Source organism: Bos indicus x Bos taurus, chromosome 13 (assembly GCF_003369695.1).
Source record: "Bos indicus x Bos taurus breed Angus x Brahman F1 hybrid chromosome 13, Bos_hybrid_MaternalHap_v2.0, whole genome shotgun sequence".
NCBI classification, from domain to species: domain Eukaryota; kingdom Metazoa; phylum Chordata; class Mammalia; order Artiodactyla; family Bovidae; genus Bos; species Bos indicus x Bos taurus.
Genome location: NC_040088.1, coordinates 22,806,278 through 22,812,640, shown reverse-complemented (window position 1 = coordinate 22,812,640; position 6,363 = coordinate 22,806,278).

Sequence of the window (6,363 nt, the reverse complement as noted above, 5' to 3'; positions counted from 1 at the left end):
TGACTGGTGATAGAAGCAATGTCCAGTGCTGTAAAGAGCAATATTGCATAGAACCTGGAATGTTAGGTCAATGAATCAAGGCAAATTGGAAGTGGTCAAACAGGAGATGACAAGAGTTGAACGTCGACATTCTAGGAATCAGCAAACTAAAATGAACTGGAACGGGTGAATTTAACTCAGATGACCATTATATCTACTACTGCGGGCAGGAATCCCTTAGAAGAAATGAAGTGGCCATCACGGTCAACAAAAGAGTCTGAAATGCAGTACTTGGATGCAATCTCAAAAATGACAGAATGATCTCTGTTGGTTTCCAAGGCAAACCATTCAATATCATGGTAATCCAAGCCTATGCCCCAACCAGTAACACTGAAGACGCTGAAGTTGAACAGTTCTGTGAAGACCTACAAGACCTTTTAGAACTAACATCCAAAAGAGATGTCCTTTTCATTATAGGGGACTGGAATGCAAAAGTAGGAAGTCAAGAAACACCTGGAGTAACAGGCAAATTTGGCCTTGGAATATGGAATGAAGCAGGGCAAAGGCTAATAGAGTTTTGCGAAGAGAACGCACTGGTCATAGCAAACACCCTCTTCCAACAACACGAGAAAGGACTCTACACATGGACATCACCAAATGGTCAATACCGAAATCAGACTGATTATATTTTTTGCAGCCAAAGATGGAGAAGCTCTACACAGTCAGCAAAAACAAGACCCAGAGCTGACTGTGGCTCAGATCATGAACTCCGTATTGCCAAATTCAGACTTACATTGAAGAAAGTAGGGAAAACCACTAGACCATTCAGGTATGACCTAACTCAAATTCCTTATGACTATACAGTGGAAGTGAGAAATAGATTTAGGGGACTAGATCTGATAGACAGAGTACCTGATGAACTATGGACGGAGGTTTGTGACATTGTTCAGGAGACAGGGATCAAGACCATCCCATGGAAAAGAAATGGAAAAAAGCAAAATGGCTGTCTGAGGAGGCCTTACAAATAGCTGTGAAAAGAAGAGAAGTGAAAAGCAAAGGAGAAAAGGAAAGATATTCCCATTTGAATGCAGAGTTCCAGAGAATAGCAAGGAGAGATAAGAAAGCCTTCCTCAGCAATCAATGAAAAGAAATGGAAAACAACAGAAAGGGAAAGACTAGAGATTTCTTCAAGAAAATGAGAGATACCAAGGGAACATTTCATGCAAAGATGGGCTCGATAAAGGACAGAAATGGTATGGACCTAACAGAAGCAGAAGATATTAAGAAGAGGTGGCAAGAATATACAGAACTGTACAAAAAAGATCTTCACGACCCAGATAATCACAATGGTGTGATCACTCACCTAGAGCCAGTCATCCTGGAATGTGAAGTCAAGTGGGCCTTAGAAAGCATCACTATGAACAAAGCTAGTGGAGGTGATGGAATTCCGGTTGAGCTATTTCAAATCCTAAAGGATGATGCTGTGAAAGTACTGCACTCAATATGCCAGAAATTTTGGAAAACTCAGCAGTGGCCACAGGACTGGAAATGGTCAGTTTTCATTCCAATCCCAAAGAAAGGCAATGCCAAAGAATGCTCAAACTGTTAGGGGAAGCACGCTGATGGAAACTGCCCACCCTGGCCAGGCCCTTTAGTAACCATTCGCACAAGTTGTTTTATGACAGGAGATCCTGGTAAGGAATACGGAACTAATAAGCCACCACCAACCGGAAGAGTTTGGAAAAGATCAGAAGGAGACACTGCATGTCCGTCCACTTCCCAGAATCCCTTTCACTAGCATCCACCTTGGCTGGGCGATGCATGTGCCACCAGGAAACACTCTGAATTAGAATGACTGGCCAAAGACAACCCGGAAACTAGTCCCATCATCATAAAGCCAGAGACTGCAAGCCACGTGGCAGAGCAGTTCTCCTGGGTTCCCTTACCCTACTGCTCTCCACCCAGGTGCCCTTTCCCAGTAAAGTCTCTTGCTGCGTCACACATGTGTCTCCTCAGACAATTCATTTCCTAGTGTTAGACAAGAGCCCAGTTTCAGGCCCTGGAAGGGGTCTCCCTTCCTGCAACAAAACTACCGCACAATTGCACTCATCTCACACGCTAGTAAAGTAACGCTCAAAATTCTCCAAGCCAGGCTTCAGCGATATGTGAACCGCAAACTTCCAGATGTTCAAGCTGGTTTTAGAAAAGGCAGAGGAACCAGAGACCAAATTGCCAGCATTAGCTGGATCATCGAAAAAGCAAGAGAGTTCCAGAAAAACATCTACTTCTGCATTATTGACTGTGCCAAAGCCTTTGACTGTGTGGATCACAACAGACTGTGGAAAATTCTGAAAGAGATGGGACTGCCAGACCACCTGATCTGCCTTTTGAGAAATCTGTATGTGTGTCAGGAAGCAACAGTTAGAACTGGACATGGAACAACAGACTGGTTCCAAATAGGAAAAGGAGTACGTCAAGGCTGTATATTGTCACCCTGCTTATTTAACTTATATGCAGAGTACATCATGAGAAACGCTGGGCTGGAAGAAGCACAAGCTGGAATCAAGATTGCCAGGAGAAATATCAGTAACCTCAGATATGCAGATGACACCACCCTTATGGCAGAAAGTGAAGAGGAACTAAAAAGCCTCTTGATGAAAGTGAAAGTGGAGAGTGAAAAAGTTGGCTTAATGCTCAACATTCAGAAAACGAAGATCATGGTATCTGGTCCCATCACTTCATGGGAAATAGATGGGGAAACAGTGGAAACAGTGTCAGACTATTTTTGGGGGGTCCAAAATCACTGCTGATGGTGATTGCAGCCATGAAATTAAAAGACACTTACTCCTTGGAAGGAAAGTTGTGACCAACCTAGATAGCACATTAAAAAGCAGAAATTTTACTTTGCCAACAAAGGTCCGTCTAGTCAAGGCTATGGTTTTTCCAGTGGTCATGATGGATGTGAGAGTTGGACTGTGAAGAAAGCTGAGCGCCGAAGAATTGATGCTTTTGAACTGTGGTGCTGGAGAAGACTCTTGAGAGTCCCTTGGACTACAAGGGGATCCAACCAGTCCATCCTAAAGGAGACCAGTCCTGGGTGTTCATTGGAAGGACTGATGCTGAGGCTGAAACTCCAATACTTTGGCCACCTCATGCAAAGAGTTGACTCATTGGAAAAGACCCTGATGCTGGGAGGAATTGGGGGCAGAAGGAGAAGGGGATGACAGAGGATGAGATGGCTAGATGGCATCACTGACTCGATGGACATGAGTTTGGGTAAACTCCGGGAGTTGGTGATGGACAGGGAGGCCTGGCGTGCTGCAATTCATGGGGTCGCCAAGAGTCGGACACGACTGAACGACTGAAATGAACTGAACTGAACTGAATGAAGTTTGCTTTCGCCGGACACAGGCTGGAAGCTCTTCACATTCTCCTGTCTTCCCACCCTTGAACTTTTCTCCCGCCCCTCATCCTGTGGATTGGCAGATCCTATGGGATGCACTTGCAGAATAGATCCAGAATCTGTCACCTCTCACCTCCTCCACCCACCATCCCAATCCACCTCCATCCTTTTTCCTCCAGCACCATGCTCCAGCCTCCTGACTAGGCTCTTTGCTTCCCCTTTTGGTTACTAAGGTCCACTTTCACCCAGATGCCGGAAAGCCCTATTAGAATCAAGCTATGCCACTCCTCAGAATACTCCCCATAGGTTTCATCTCGCTCATAGTAAAAGCAAAGGTCGTCCCAAGACCTGCAGAGTGCTGTGGCTCCTTCTCTGACTTCTCTCCCCTTGGCTCAGTCCTCCCTCTGGCCTCCAGATCCTGGAACAAGGCAGACACCCTTCCATCTCAGGGCCTTTGCACTTCCCATAGCCCAAATATCTTCATGGCTTGTTCCTGCTCTTTAAGTCTTTAGCCAAAAGTCTTTATATCATTTACCAAAAGTCTTTTCCTGTCCACTCTATCTTAAATTTCACACACATGCATATACATCCAGCATTTTATGTTTTCCTTCCTGGCTTCATTTTTTCCTAATTAGGTACTAATGTATCTAATAGCATATTTTACTTCTTTATCTTGTTTTTGTTCTTGTCTGTTTCCCTCTTTCAGAGGGTGAGGACCTTTGTCTATTTGCTCATTGCTGTGTTCCTGGTGTCTAGTCACAGTTCCCCAACACCTGATAGGTGTCCACAGATTTTATTAAATGAATGAAGGAATCTCAGACTTTCTTCTGGGATCACTTTCTTTTTGCCTGAAATAGATCCCAAAAAACAGAGGTTCTCAGCCTGAGCTATACCTTTGAATCACTTGGGGAACTTTGAAAAATCTTATGCCCAGATTAATATCTCAGATCAATTGATTCAGAATATCTGGGATGGGCCCAGACATCAGGAGCTTTTAATGTTCTCTGATGAGCCTAATGAAAAGCCAAGTTTGAGAACTGCTGTTTTAGAATTCCCTGTGGGGTTGGTCTTCTGGTGACAAACTTTTTTGGGTTTTGTTTGAAAAATCTTTATGTAGACCTCACTCTTTTTAAAAAAATAATTTTATTTATTTATTGTTTGGCTGTGCTGGGTTTTCATTGCCATGCGGGCTTTTCTCTTTTTGCAGTGAGTGGGGGTAACTCTTTAGTTGAGGTGTGCGGGCTTCTCACTGCAGTGGCTTGTCTTGTTATGGAGCACCGACTCTAGGGTGTGTGGGCTTAAGTAGTTGCAGCACAAAGACTCAGTAGTTGTGGTTCCCATGCTCTAGAGCACAGACTCAATATTGTGACCCATAGGCTTAGTTGCTCCTCGGCATGTGAGATCTTCCCATATCAGGGATTGAAACAATGTCACCTGCATTGGCAGGTTGATTCTTTACCACTGAACCACCATGGAAGCCCTTGGGCTTCCTCACTCTTGGTAGACATTTTTGCTGGATATAGAATTCTAGCTGGGCACCTTGAAGATAGCACTCTGTTGTCTTCCAGCTTCCATGGTTGGTGTTGAGACATCATCACCTGTCAGTCTAACTGCTGTTCTTTCTTTAAATAGCTTTACCAAGAAATAAATTATATACTATAATATCCACCCATTTAAAGTGTACAATTTAATGGTTTTTAGTACAGAGTTGTGCAACTATCTCCATCTCATTTTAGAACATTTTTACCGCCCCCAAAGAAACCCTGTATCCATTAGCAGACACTCTCTATCTCCTACTCTCTTACCCCCCAGCGCTAGTTTACTTTTGGTTTCTAGAAATTTTCCTATTTTGGATACTTTATGTAAATTTAATCTTACAATGTATGGTTCTTTGTGATTGATTTCTTCCATTTAGCATAATGTTCTTGAGGTTCATCCACGTTGTACTGCTGTTCTTCTGAAAGTAATCTCTGTTTTTTTCTTTTCCCTCTGACTGCTTTTAAGATCTCTGTCTTTGGTGGTGTGCATTTTCACTATGATGTGTCTGTGTGTGAAAACGTACGGAGTCTCTTAAATCTGTGATTGATGTCTGCTTTCTATCTCACTAGTTCCCTCGTAGCCACATCTAATCTGTGGTTTAACCCATCTGTTGAATGTTTTATTTTGGTTTTTGTATTTTTCATTTTAGAAGTTCAAATCCTTTTAGGTTTTCAAATTCATTACATTACTTGATATAACTTCTTATAGTTTCAAGCTTTTTATAGATTTAAGTGCATTAAATATTTCTCTTTTATAATATGTATCTGATAGTATTGCTATCTGAACTCTTGAGTGTCTGTTTCTGCTGGTTTTCACTCCTGTTGGCTTTTCTCTTCTTCCGAGCCTGCTGGTTTCCTAGGTTCACGTTCCTCTCAGCCAGAACACATTTGTACTGGAGGCAGAAACATTTTTTTTCAGCGTTCTGGTCTTAGCCTGTTCCTTCAAGGGAAGAGTTGGCACTCATTTGGGACACCCTTCAGCTCAGTGGGTAGACTCTGTAATCACGCAAGCCTGCGTTCAGTCCTATGTGTGAGTTAGTCGCTCAGTCGTGTCCACCTCTTTGTGACCCCATGGACTGTAGCCCACCAGGTTCCTCTGTCCATGAATTCTCCAGGCAAGAAAACTGGAGTGGGTTGCCATGCCCTTCTCCAGGGGAATCTTACTGAATCAAGGATCGAACTCTGGTCTCCTGCCTTAGCAGGCAGATTCTTTGCCATCTGGGCCACTGGGGAAGCCAGTAATAAACATGAAGATCTCACAGAGTTCCTATGCATTAGGATTTCAGGAACAGCTTCTTAGGTAGTTTTAGCGCAAGGTCTCTCAGGAGTTATAGTTAAGATGTTGGCTGGGGCTTCAGTTATCTGAAAGCCTGACTGAGGTTGGAGGATTAAAGCCCACTCACAGACTTGGTTGGTGCTGGTTATTGCAGAATGTATAAGTTC